Source organism: Somniosus microcephalus, unplaced genomic scaffold (assembly GCF_052327205.1).
Source record: "Somniosus microcephalus isolate GS21.2 unplaced genomic scaffold, FLI_Smic_1.0 scaffold134, whole genome shotgun sequence".
In the NCBI taxonomy this organism is placed as follows: domain Eukaryota; kingdom Metazoa; phylum Chordata; class Chondrichthyes; order Squaliformes; family Somniosidae; genus Somniosus; species Somniosus microcephalus.
This window is the reverse complement of record NW_028225321.1, coordinates 410,001-422,500: the sequence shown is the minus strand read 5'-3', so window position 1 is coordinate 422,500 and position 12,500 is coordinate 410,001. Positions and strand designations below refer to the sequence as shown.

The window sequence follows — 12,500 nt, the reverse complement described above, 5'->3', positions numbered from 1 at the left end:
ACAGGCTGGGCCTGTGGCGCAATGGATAACGCGTCTGACTACGGATCAGAAGATTGTAGGTTCGACTCCTACCTGGCTCGAACTTTTTTACGCACTTTGCATTATGGCGCTAGATGCCTCGCAAGCGCACCTACTTGGTCATGCTGCCCAGCAGTTTGCATGGCAAGTGCCTTCTTAGCGCAGTAGGCAGCGCGTCAGTCTCATAATCTGAAGGTCCTGAGTTCGATCCTCAGAGAAGGCATTGATACTTGCAAAGCATTTTTATCCCTCATCTCAGCTTTCCATTTTTGCTGCACAAGACTATCGACAAGACTTGCTGCTACGGCACACCAAAGGATTTGATGTCCCTTGGCCCCTCTGTACCTCAGCGTGTGGAGACCCTTCGGAAGTACACGGGTTCACCGACAGCTGACACCACTGTTGCGTTTGAGCCATTGCCCCGAGCCAAAAGAGGAGTGGAGAATGCAGGCATCGATCCCGCTACCTCTCACATGCAAAGCGAGCGCTCTACCATTTGAGCTAATTCCCAAGCTGCGTCTTACAATTGCACCAAGTTTGCTTCTCAGTAGCTCCTTAGCACTCGCCTCTGAGTTGCTGCGCCACCAGCAGGGATCTCCTGCTTTGGGTTAGCCCGCTCCCTGATCTCTTTCAACGCTTTGCTCCAATCGGCGTTACCGAGCAACGGCAGGGCGGGAAGTCAGAGAAATGGGGAAAGAAGCCGAGAAAGAGCCCGAGCCGACGGAAGGGAAGCGAGGTGACCGGAAAGTAGCAGCCGCCACGAGCGTGAGGGAGCAGCCGAGAGCCCTGTCTGACTGATAGATGAATTCTTTTGCCTGAGGTTTTGCCTGAAAGAGAGTGGTGGGTGTTTTGGTGCATTGCTGCTCAAAGGCACTCCCTGCTGGTGTGCAGATGCAACTGCTCAAGCAATGGAGGTGTCCTGTGCCTCAGCAGCAACATGTAAACTAGCGTCAAGTTAAGAGCACTGCCTTGAGCTAAAAGCTCCTTACCGCTCACTTACTGCACAAGAACGCCCGCTCCTTCAAGCCGGAGTCGAACCAGCGACCTAACGACGACTTTGCTTTGCTTTTTTTCCACTGCAGTCCTCCGCTCTACCACCTGAAAATCGAAGGGAAGCGGCAAAGGTGTCTCGCTTTGGTGATTGTCCACCGTGCGCCTTTTGACGCTCGCGGCCTGGTGTACCTGCTGATGCCGCAGTGTTGTGGGACTGTGAGTTGCCCGCTGCTCTGGAGAGGCTGTGCCAGTGGCGCAATGGATAACGCGTCTCACTACGGATCAGAAGATTGTAGGTTCGACTCCTACCTGGCTTAATCTTTTTTACGCACTTTGCATTATGGCTCTAGATGCCTCGCAAGCGCACCTACTTGGTCATGCTGCCCAGCAGTTTGCACGGCCAGTGCCTTCTTAGCGCAGTAGGCAGCGCGTCAGTCTCATAATCTAAAGATCCTGAGTTCAATCCTCAGAGAAGGCATTGATACTTGCAAAGCTTTTTTATCCCTCATCTCAGCTTTCCATTTTGGCTGCACAAGACTTGCTGCTACGGCACACCAAAGGATTTGATGTCCCTTGGCCCCTCTGTCCCTCAGCGTGTGGAGACCCTTCGGAAGTACACGGGTTCACCGACAGCTGACACCACTGTTGCGTTTGAGCCATTGCCCCGAGCCAAAAGAGGAGTGGAGAATGCAGGCATCGATCCCGCTACCTCTCACATGCAAAGCGAGCGCTCTACCATTTGAGCTAATTCCCCAGCTGCGTCTTACAATTGCACCAAGTTTGCTTCTCAGTAGCTCCTTAGCACTCGCCTCTGAGTTGCTGCGCCACCAGCAGGGATCTCCTGCTTTGGGTTAGCCCGCTCCCTGATCTCTTTCAACGCTTTGCTCCAATCGGCGTTACCGAGCAACGGCAGGGCGGGAAGTCAGAGAAATGGGGAAAGAAGCCGAGAAAGAGCCCGAGCCGCCGGAAGGGAAGCGAGGTGACCGGAAAGTAGCAGCCGCCACGAGCGTGAGGGAGCAGCCGAGAGCCCTGTCTGACTGATAGATGAATTCTTTTGCATGAGGTTTTGCCTGAAAGAGAGTGGTGGGTGTTTTGGTGCATTGCTGCTCAAAGGCACTCCCTGCTGGTGTGCAGATGCAACTGCTCAAGCAATGGAGGTGTCCTGTGCCTCAGCAGCAACATGTAAACTAGCGTCAAGTTAAGAGCACTGCCTTGAGCTAAAAGCTCCTTACCGCTCACTTACTGCACAAGAACGCCCGCTCCTTCAAGCCGGAGTCGAACCAGCGACCTAACGACGACTTTGCTTTGCTTTTTTTCCACTGCAGTCCTCCGCTCTACCACCTGAAAATCGAAGGGAAGCGGCAAAGGTGTCTCGCTTTGGTGATTGTCCGCCGTGCGCCTTTTGACGCTCGCGGCCTGGTGTACCTGCTGATGCCGCAGTGTTGTGGGACTGTGAGTTGCCCGCTGCTCTGGAGAGGCTGTGCCAGTGGCGCAATGGATAACGCGTCTCACTACGGATCAGAAGATTGTAGGTTCGACTCCTACCTGGCTTAATCTTTTTTACGCACTTTGCATTATGGCTCTAGATGCCTCGCAAGCGCACCTACTTGGTCATGCTGCCCAGCAGTTTGCACGGCCAGTGCCTTCTTAGCGCAGTAGGCAGCGCGTCAGTCTCATAATCTAAAGATCCTGAGTTCAATCCTCAGAGAAGGCATTGATACTTGCAAAGCTTTTTTATCCCTCATCTCAGCTTTCCATTTTGGCTGCACAAGACTTGCTGCTACGGCACACCAAAGGATTTGATGTCCCTTGGCCCCTCTGTCCCTCAGCGTGTGGAGACCCTTCGGAAGTACACAGGTTCACCGACAGCTGACACCACTGTTGCGTTTGAGCCATTGCCCCGAGCCAAAAGAGGAGTGGAGAATGCAGGCATCGATCCCGCTACCTCTCACATGCAAAGCGAGCGCTCTACCATTTGAGCTAATTCCCCAGCTGCGTCTTACAATTGCACCAAGTTTGCTTCTCAGTAGCTCCTTAGCACTCGCCTCTGAGTTGCTGCGCCACCAGCAGGGATCTCCTGCTTTGGGTTAGCCCGCTCCCTGATCTCTTTCAACGCTTTGCTCCAATCGGCGTTACCGAGCAACGGCAGGGCGGGAAGTCAGAGAAATGGGGAAAGAAGCCGAGAAAGAGCCCGAGCCGCCGGAAGGGAAGCGAGGTGACCGGAAAGTAGCAGCCGCCACGAGCGTGAGGGAGCAGCCGAGAGCCCTGTCTGACTGATAGATGAATTCTTTTGCCTGAGGTTTTGCCTGAAAGAGAGTGGTGGGTGTTTTGGTGCATTGCTGCTCAAAGGCACTCCCTGCTGGTGTGCAGATGCAACTGCTCAAGCAATGGAGGTGTCCTGTGCCTCAGCAGCAACATGTAAACTAGCGTCAAGTTAAGAGCACTGCCTTGAGCTGAAAGCTCCTTACCGCTCACTTACTGCACAAGAACGCCCGCTCCTTCAAGCCGGAGTCGAACCAGCGACCTAACGACGACTTTGCTTTGCTTTTTTTCCACTGCAGTCCTCCGCTCTACCACCTGAAAATCGAAGGGAAGTGGCAAAGGTGTCTCGCTTTGGTGATTGTCCGCCGTGCGCCTTTTGACGCTCCCGGCCTGGTGTACCTGCTGATGCCGCAGTGTTGTGGGACTGTGAGTTGCCAGCTGCTCTGTACAGGCTGGGCCTGTGGCGCAATGGATAACGCGTCTGACTACGGATCAGAAGATTGTAGGTTCGACTCCTACCTGGCTCGAACTTTTTTACGCACTTTGCATTATGGCGCTAGATGCCTCGCAAGCGCACCTACTTGGTCATGCTGCCCAGCAGTTTGCATGGCAAGTGCCTTCTTAGCGCAGTAGGCAGCGCGTCAGTCTCATAATCTGAAGGTCCTGAGTTCGATCCTCAGAGAAGGCATTGATACTTGCAAAGCATTTTTATCCCTCATCTCAGCTTTCCATTTTTGCTGCACAAGACTATCGACAAGACTTGCTGCTACGGCACACCAAAGGATTTGATGTCCCTTGGCCCCTCTGTACCTCAGCGTGTGGAGACCCTTCGGAAGTACACGGGTTCACCGACAGCTGACACCACTGTTGCGTTTGAGCCATTGCCCCGAGCCAAAAGAGGAGTGGAGAATGCAGGCATCGATCCCGCTACCTCTCACATGCAAAGCGAGCGCTCTACCATTTGAGCTAATTCCCAAGCTGCGTCTTACAATTGCACCAAGTTTGCTTCTCAGTAGCTCCTTAGCACTCGCCTCTGAGTTGCTGCGCCACCAGCAGGGATCTCCTGCTTTGGGTTAGCCCGCTCCCTGATCTCTTTCAACGCTTTGCTCCAATCGGCGTTACCGAGCAACGGCAGGGCGGGAAGTCAGAGAAATGGGGAAAGAAGCCGAGAAAGAGCCCGAGCCGACGGAAGGGAAGCGAGGTGACCGGAAAGTAGCAGCCGCCACGAGCGTGAGGGAGCAGCCGAGAGCCCTGTCTGACTGATAGATGAATTCTTTTGCCTGAGGTTTTGCCTGAAAGAGAGTGGTGGGTGTTTTGGTGCATTGCTGCTCAAAGGCACTCCCTGCTGGTGTGCAGATGCAACTGCTCAAGCAATGGAGGTGTCCTGTGCCTCAGCAGCAACATGTAAACTAGCGTCAAGTTAAGAGCACTGCCTTGAGCTAAAAGCTCCTTACCGCTCACTTACTGCACAAGAACGCCCGCTCCTTCAAGCCGGAGTCGAACCAGCGACCTAACGACGACTTTGCTTTGCTTTTTTTCCACTGCAGTCCTCCGCTCTACCACCTGAAAATCGAAGGGAAGCGGCAAAGGTGTCTCGCTTTGGTGATTGTCCACCGTGCGCCTTTTGACGCTCGCGGCCTGGTGTACCTGCTGATGCCGCAGTGTTGTGGGACTGTGAGTTGCCCGCTGCTCTGGAGAGGCTGTGCCAGTGGCGCAATGGATAACGCGTCTCACTACGGATCAGAAGATTGTAGGTTCGACTCCTACCTGGCTTAATCTTTTTTACGCACTTTGCATTATGGCTCTAGATGCCTCGCAAGCGCACCTACTTGGTCATGCTGCCCAGCAGTTTGCACGGCCAGTGCCTTCTTAGCGCAGTAGGCAGCGCGTCAGTCTCATAATCTAAAGATCCTGAGTTCAATCCTCAGAGAAGGCATTGATACTTGCAAAGCTTTTTTATCCCTCATCTCAGCTTTCCATTTTGGCTGCACAAGACTTGCTGCTACGGCACACCAAAGGATTTGATGTCCCTTGGCCCCTCTGTCCCTCAGCGTGTGGAGACCCTTCGGAAGTACACGGGTTCACCGACAGCTGACACCACTGTTGCGTTTGAGCCATTGCCCCGAGCCAAAAGAGGAGTGGAGAATGCAGGCATCGATCCCGCTACCTCTCACATGCAAAGCGAGCGCTCTACCATTTGAGCTAATTCCCCAGCTGCGTCTTACAATTGCACCAAGTTTGCTTCTCAGTAGCTCCTTAGCACTCGCCTCTGAGTTGCTGCGCCACCAGCAGGGATCTCCTGCTTTGGGTTAGCCCGCTCCCTGATCTCTTTCAACGCTTTGCTCCAATCGGCGTTACCGAGCAACGGCAGGGCGGGAAGTCAGAGAAATGGGGAAAGAAGCCGAGAAAGAGCCCGAGCCGCCGGAAGGGAAGCGAGGTGACCGGAAAGTAGCAGCCGCCACGAGCGTGAGGGAGCAGCCGAGAGCCCTGTCTGACTGATAGATGAATTCTTTTGCCTGAGGTTTTGCCTGAAAGAGAGTGGTGGGTGTTTTGGTGCATTGCTGCTCAAAGGCACTCCCTGCTGGTGTGCAGATGCAACTGCTCAAGCAATGGAGGTGTCCTGTGCCTCAGCAGCAACATGTAAACTAGCGTCAAGTTAAGAGCACTGCCTTGAGCTGAAAGCTCCTTACCGCTCACTTACTGCACAAGAACGCCCGCTCCTTCAAGCCGGAGTCGAACCAGCGACCTAACGACGACTTTGCTTTGCTTTTTTTCCACTGCAGTCCTCCGCTCTACCACCTGAAAATCGAAGGGAAGTGGCAAAGGTGTCTCGCTTTGGTGATTGTCCGCCGTGCGCCTTTTGACGCTCCCGGCCTGGTGTACCTGCTGATGCCGCAGTGTTGTGGGACTGTGAGTTGCCAGCTGCTCTGTACAGGCTGGGCCTGTGGCGCAATGGATAACGCGTCTGACTACGGATCAGAAGATTGTAGGTTCGACTCCTACCTGGCTCGAACTTTTTTACGCACTTTGCATTATGGCGCTAGATGCCTCGCAAGCGCACCTACTTGGTCATGCTGCCCAGCAGTTTGCATGGCAAGTGCCTTCTTAGCGCAGTAGGCAGCGCGTCAGTCTCATAATCTGAAGGTCCTGAGTTCGATCCTCAGAGAAGGCATTGATACTTGCAAAGCATTTTTATCCCTCATCTCAGCTTTCCATTTTTGCTGCACAAGACTATCGACAAGACTTGCTGCTACGGCACACCAAAGGATTTGATGTCCCTTGGCCCCTCTGTACCTCAGCGTGTGGAGACCCTTCGGAAGTACACGGGTTCACCGACAGCTGACACCACTGTTGCGTTTGAGCCATTGCCCCGAGCCAAAAGAGGAGTGGAGAATGCAGGCATCGATCCCGCTACCTCTCACATGCAAAGCGAGCGCTCTACCATTTGAGCTAATTCCCAAGCTGCGTCTTACAATTGCACCAAGTTTGCTTCTCAGTAGCTCCTTAGCACTCGCCTCTGAGTTGCTGCGCCACCAGCAGGGATCTCCTGCTTTGGGTTAGCCCGCTCCCTGATCTCTTTCAACGCTTTGCTCCAATCGGCGTTACCGAGCAACGGCAGGGCGGGAAGTCAGAGAAATGGGGAAAGAAGCCGAGAAAGAGCCCGAGCCGACGGAAGGGAAGCGAGGTGACCGGAAAGTAGCAGCCGCCACGAGCGTGAGGGAGCAGCCGAGAGCCCTGTCTGACTGATAGATGAATTCTTTTGCCTGAGGTTTTGCCTGAAAGAGAGTGGTGGGTGTTTTGGTGCATTGCTGCTCAAAGGCACTCCCTGCTGGTGTGCAGATGCAACTGCTCAAGCAATGGAGGTGTCCTGTGCCTCAGCAGCAACATGTAAACTAGCGTCAAGTTAAGAGCACTGCCTTGAGCTAAAAGCTCCTTACCGCTCACTTACTGCACAAGAACGCCCGCTCCTTCAAGCCGGAGTCGAACCAGCGACCTAACGACGACTTTGCTTTGCTTTTTTTCCACTGCAGTCCTCCGCTCTACCACCTGAAAATCGAAGGGAAGCGGCAAAGGTGTCTCGCTTTGGTGATTGTCCGCCGTGCGCCTTTTGACGCTCGCGGCCTGGTGTACCTGCTGATGCCGCAGTGTTGTGGGACTGTGAGTTGCCCGCTGCTCTGGAGAGGCTGTGCCAGTGGCGCAATGGATAACGCGTCTCACTACGGATCAGAAGATTGTAGGTTCGACTCCTACCTGGCTTAATCTTTTTTACGCACTTTGCATTATGGCTCTAGATGCCTCGCAAGCGCACCTACTTGGTCATGCTGCCCAGCAGTTTGCACGGCCAGTGCCTTCTTAGCGCAGTAGGCAGCGCGTCAGTCTCATAATCTAAAGATCCTGAGTTCAATCCTCAGAGAAGGCATTGATACTTGCAAAGCTTTTTTATCCCTCATCTCAGCTTTCCATTTTGGCTGCACAAGACTTGCTGCTACGGCACACCAAAGGATTTGATGTCCCTTGGCCCCTCTGTCCCTCAGCGTGTGGAGACCCTTCGGAAGTACACGGGTTCACCGACAGCTGACACCACTGTTGCGTTTGAGCCATTGCCCCGAGCCAAAAGAGGAGTGGAGAATGCAGGCATCGATCCCGCTACCTCTCACATGCAAAGCGAGCGCTCTACCATTTGAGCTAATTCCCCAGCTGCGTCTTACAATTGCACCAAGTTTGCTTCTCAGTAGCTCCTTAGCACTCGCCTCTGAGTTGCTGCGCCACCAGCAGGGATCTCCTGCTTTGGGTTAGCCCGCTCCCTGATCTCTTTCAACGCTTTGCTCCAATCGGCGTTACCGAGCAACGGCAGGGCGGGAAGTCAGAGAAATGGGGAAAGAAGCCGAGAAAGAGCCCGAGCCGCCGGAAGGGAAGCGAGGTGACCGGAAAGTAGCAGCCGCCACGAGCGTGAGGGAGCAGCCGAGAGCCCTGTCTGACTGATAGATGAATTCTTTTGCCTGAGGTTTTGCCTGAAAGAGAGTGGTGGGTGTTTTGGTGCATTGCTGCTCAAAGGCACTCCCTGCTGGTGTGCAGATGCAACTGCTCAAGCAATGGAGGTGTCCTGTGCCTCAGCAGCAACATGTAAACTAGCGTCAAGTTAAGAGCACTGCCTTGAGCTGAAAGCTCCTTACCGCTCACTTACTGCACAAGAACGCCCGCTCCTTCAAGCCGGAGTCGAACCAGCGACCTAACGACGACTTTGCTTTGCTTTTTTTCCACTGCAGTCCTCCGCTCTACCACCTGAAAATCGAAGGGAAGTGGCAAAGGTGTCTCGCTTTGGTGATTGTCCGCCGTGCGCCTTTTGACGCTCCCGGCCTGGTGTACCTGCTGATGCCGCAGTGTTGTGGGACTGTGAGTTGCCAGCTGCTCTGTACAGGCTGGGCCTGTGGCGCAATGGATAACGCGTCTGACTACGGATCAGAAGATTGTAGGTTCGACTCCTACCTGGCTCGAACTTTTTTACGCACTTTGCATTATGGCGCTAGATGCCTCGCAAGCGCACCTACTTGGTCATGCTGCCCAGCAGTTTGCATGGCAAGTGCCTTCTTAGCGCAGTAGGCAGCGCGTCAGTCTCATAATCTGAAGGTCCTGAGTTCGATCCTCAGAGAAGGCATTGATACTTGCAAAGCATTTTTATCCCTCATCTCAGCTTTCCATTTTTGCTGCACAAGACTATCGACAAGACTTGCTGCTACGGCACACCAAAGGATTTGATGTCCCTTGGCCCCTCTGTACCTCAGCGTGTGGAGACCCTTCGGAAGTACACGGGTTCACCGACAGCTGACACCACTGTTGCGTTTGAGCCATTGCCCCGAGCCAAAAGAGGAGTGGAGAATGCAGGCATCGATCCCGCTACCTCTCACATGCAAAGCGAGCGCTCTACCATTTGAGCTAATTCCCAAGCTGCGTCTTACAATTGCACCAAGTTTGCTTCTCAGTAGCTCCTTAGCACTCGCCTCTGAGTTGCTGCGCCACCAGCAGGGATCTCCTGCTTTGGGTTAGCCCGCTCCCTGATCTCTTTCAACGCTTTGCTCCAATCGGCGTTACCGAGCAACGGCAGGGCGGGAAGTCAGAGAAATGGGGAAAGAAGCCGAGAAAGAGCCCGAGCCGACGGAAGGGAAGCGAGGTGACCGGAAAGTAGCAGCCGCCACGAGCGTGAGGGAGCAGCCGAGAGCCCTGTCTGACTGATAGATGAATTCTTTTGCCTGAGGTTTTGCCTGAAAGAGAGTGGTGGGTGTTTTGGTGCATTGCTGCTCAAAGGCACTCCCTGCTGGTGTGCAGATGCAACTGCTCAAGCAATGGAGGTGTCCTGTGCCTCAGCAGCAACATGTAAACTAGCGTCAAGTTAAGAGCACTGCCTTGAGCTAAAAGCTCCTTACCGCTCACTTACTGCACAAGAACGCCCGCTCCTTCAAGCCGGAGTCGAACCAGCGACCTAACGACGACTTTGCTTTGCTTTTTTTCCACTGCAGTCCTCCGCTCTACCACCTGAAAATCGAAGGGAAGCGGCAAAGGTGTCTCGCTTTGGTGATTGTCCGCCGTGCGCCTTTTGACGCTCGCGGCCTGGTGTACCTGCTGATGCCGCAGTGTTGTGGGACTGTGAGTTGCCCGCTGCTCTGGAGAGGCTGTGCCAGTGGCGCAATGGATAACGCGTCTCACTACGGATCAGAAGATTGTAGGTTCGACTCCTACCTGGCTTAATCTTTTTTACGCACTTTGCATTATGGCTCTAGATGCCTCGCAAGCGCACCTACTTGGTCATGCTGCCCAGCAGTTTGCACGGCCAGTGCCTTCTTAGCGCAGTAGGCAGCGCGTCAGTCTCATAATCTAAAGATCCTGAGTTCAATCCTCAGAGAAGGCATTGATACTTGCAAAGCTTTTTTATCCCTCATCTCAGCTTTCCATTTTGGCTGCACAAGACTTGCTGCTACGGCACACCAAAGGATTTGATGTCCCTTGGCCCCTCTGTCCCTCAGCGTGTGGAGACCCTTCGGAAGTACACGGGTTCACCGACAGCTGACACCACTGTTGCGTTTGAGCCATTGCCCCGAGCCAAAAGAGGAGTGGAGAATGCAGGCATCGATCCCGCTACCTCTCACATGCAAAGCGAGCGCTCTACCATTTGAGCTAATTCCCCAGCTGCGTCTTACAATTGCACCAAGTTTGCTTCTCAGTAGCTCCTTAGCACTCGCCTCTGAGTTGCTGCGCCACCAGCAGGGATCTCCTGCTTTGGGTTAGCCCGCTCCCTGATCTCTTTCAACGCTTTGCTCCAATCGGCGTTACCGAGCAACGGCAGGGCGGGAAGTCAGAGAAATGGGGAAAGAAGCCGAGAAAGAGCCCGAGCCGCCGGAAGGGAAGCGAGGTGACCGGAAAGTAGCAGCCGCCACGAGCGTGAGGGAGCAGCCGAGAGCCCTGTCTGACTGATAGATGAATTCTTTTGCCTGAGGTTTTGCCTGAAAGAGAGTGGTGGGTGTTTTGGTGCATTGCTGCTCAAAGGCACTCCCTGCTGGTGTGCAGATGCAACTGCTCAAGCAATGGAGGTGTCCTGTGCCTCAGCAGCAACATGTAAACTAGCGTCAAGTTAAGAGCACTGCCTTGAGCTGAAAGCTCCTTACCGCTCACTTACTGCACAAGAACGCCCGCTCCTTCAAGCCGGAGTCGAACCAGCGACCTAACGACGACTTTGCTTTGCTTTTTTTCCACTGCAGTCCTCCGCTCTACCACCTGAAAATCGAAGGGAAGTGGCAAAGGTGTCTCGCTTTGGTGATTGTCCGCCGTGCGCCTTTTGACGCTCCCGGCCTGGTGTACCTGCTGATGCCGCAGTGTTGTGGGACTGTGAGTTGCCAGCTGCTCTGTACAGGCTGGGCCTGTGGCGCAATGGATAACGCGTCTGACTACGGATCAGAAGATTGTAGGTTCGACTCCTACCTGGCTCGAACTTTTTTACGCACTTTGCATTATGGCGCTAGATGCCTCGCAAGCGCACCTACTTGGTCATGCTGCCCAGCAGTTTGCATGGCAAGTGCCTTCTTAGCGCAGTAGGCAGCGCGTCAGTCTCATAATCTGAAGGTCCTGAGTTCGATCCTCAGAGAAGGCATTGATACTTGCAAAGCATTTTTATCCCTCATCTCAGCTTTCCATTTTTGCTGCACAAGACTATCGACAAGACTTGCTGCTACGGCACACCAAAGGATTTGATGTCCCTTGGCCCCTCTGTACCTCAGCGTGTGGAGACCCTTCGGAAGTACACGGGTTCACCGACAGCTGACACCACTGTTGCGTTTGAGCCATTGCCCCGAGCCAAAAGAGGAGTGGAGAATGCAGGCATCGATCCCGCTACCTCTCACATGCAAAGCGAGCGCTCTACCATTTGAGCTAATTCCCAAGCTGCGTCTTACAATTGCACCAAGTTTGCTTCTCAGTAGCTCCTTAGCACTCGCCTCTGAGTTGCTGCGCCACCAGCAGGGATCTCCTGCTTTGGGTTAGCCCGCTCCCTGATCTCTTTCAACGCTTTGCTCCAATCGGCGTTACCGAGCAACGGCAGGGCGGGAAGTCAGAGAAATGGGGAAAGAAGCCGAGAAAGAGCCCGAGCCGACGGAAGGGAAGCGAGGTGACCGGAAAGTAGCAGCCGCCACGAGCGTGAGGGAGCAGCCGAGAGCCCTGTCTGACTGATAGATGAATTCTTTTGCCTGAGGTTTTGCCTGAAAGAGAGTGGTGGGTGTTTTGGTGCATTGCTGCTCAAAGGCACTCCCTGCTGGTGTGCAGATGCAACTGCTCAAGCAATGGAGGTGTCCTGTGCCTCAGCAGCAACATGTAAACTAGCGTCAAGTTAAGAGCACTGCCTTGAGCTAAAAGCTCCTTACCGCTCACTTACTGCACAAGAACGCCCGCTCCTTCAAGCCGGAGTCGAACCAGCGACCTAACGACGACTTTGCTTTGCTTTTTTTCCACTGCAGTCCTCCGCTCTACCACCTGAAAATCGAAGGGAAGCGGCAAAGGTGTCTCGCTTTGGTGATTGTCCGCCGTGCGCCTTTTGACGCTCGCGGCCTGGTGTACCTGCTGATGCCGCAGTGTTGTGGGACTGTGAGTTGCCCGCTGCTCTGGAGAGGCTGTGCCAGTGGCGCAATGGATAACGCGTCTCACTACGGATCAGAAGATTGTAGGTTCGACTCCTACCTGGCTTA

At 54.0% G+C, this 12,500-nt stretch overlaps 10 non-coding genes across 10 annotated transcripts; all 10 read left to right on the top strand.

Moving 5' to 3' along the window:
* The first annotated feature begins 7 nt into the window (after window positions 1–7).
* On the top strand, window positions 8–80 carry trnar-acg (transfer RNA arginine (anticodon ACG)). Its single transcript has one exon. It is a non-coding gene; the product is annotated as a tRNA-Arg (tRNA).
* Window positions 81–168: 88 nt separating this feature from the next.
* Window positions 169–241, top strand: trnam-cau (transfer RNA methionine (anticodon CAU)). The gene has a single exon. It is a non-coding gene; the product is annotated as a tRNA-Met (tRNA).
* A 3,486-nt stretch (window positions 242–3,727) lies between these two features.
* On the top strand, window positions 3,728–3,800 carry trnar-acg (transfer RNA arginine (anticodon ACG)). Its single transcript has one exon. It is a non-coding gene; the product is annotated as a tRNA-Arg (tRNA).
* An 88-nt stretch (window positions 3,801–3,888) lies between these two features.
* trnam-cau (transfer RNA methionine (anticodon CAU)) lies at window positions 3,889–3,961 on the top strand. The gene has a single exon. It is a non-coding gene; the product is annotated as a tRNA-Met (tRNA).
* A 2,250-nt stretch (window positions 3,962–6,211) lies between these two features.
* trnar-acg (transfer RNA arginine (anticodon ACG)) lies at window positions 6,212–6,284 on the top strand. Its single transcript has one exon. It is a non-coding gene; the product is annotated as a tRNA-Arg (tRNA).
* An 88-nt stretch (window positions 6,285–6,372) lies between these two features.
* Window positions 6,373–6,445, top strand: trnam-cau (transfer RNA methionine (anticodon CAU)). Its single transcript has one exon. It is a non-coding gene; the product is annotated as a tRNA-Met (tRNA).
* A 2,250-nt stretch (window positions 6,446–8,695) lies between these two features.
* Window positions 8,696–8,768, top strand: trnar-acg (transfer RNA arginine (anticodon ACG)). The gene has a single exon. It is a non-coding gene; the product is annotated as a tRNA-Arg (tRNA).
* An 88-nt stretch (window positions 8,769–8,856) lies between these two features.
* Window positions 8,857–8,929, top strand: trnam-cau (transfer RNA methionine (anticodon CAU)). The gene has a single exon. It is a non-coding gene; the product is annotated as a tRNA-Met (tRNA).
* Window positions 8,930–11,179: 2,250 nt separating this feature from the next.
* On the top strand, window positions 11,180–11,252 carry trnar-acg (transfer RNA arginine (anticodon ACG)). Its single transcript has one exon. It is a non-coding gene; the product is annotated as a tRNA-Arg (tRNA).
* An 88-nt stretch (window positions 11,253–11,340) lies between these two features.
* On the top strand, window positions 11,341–11,413 carry trnam-cau (transfer RNA methionine (anticodon CAU)). Its single transcript has one exon. It is a non-coding gene; the product is annotated as a tRNA-Met (tRNA).
* Window positions 11,414–12,500: the final 1,087 nt, after the last annotated feature.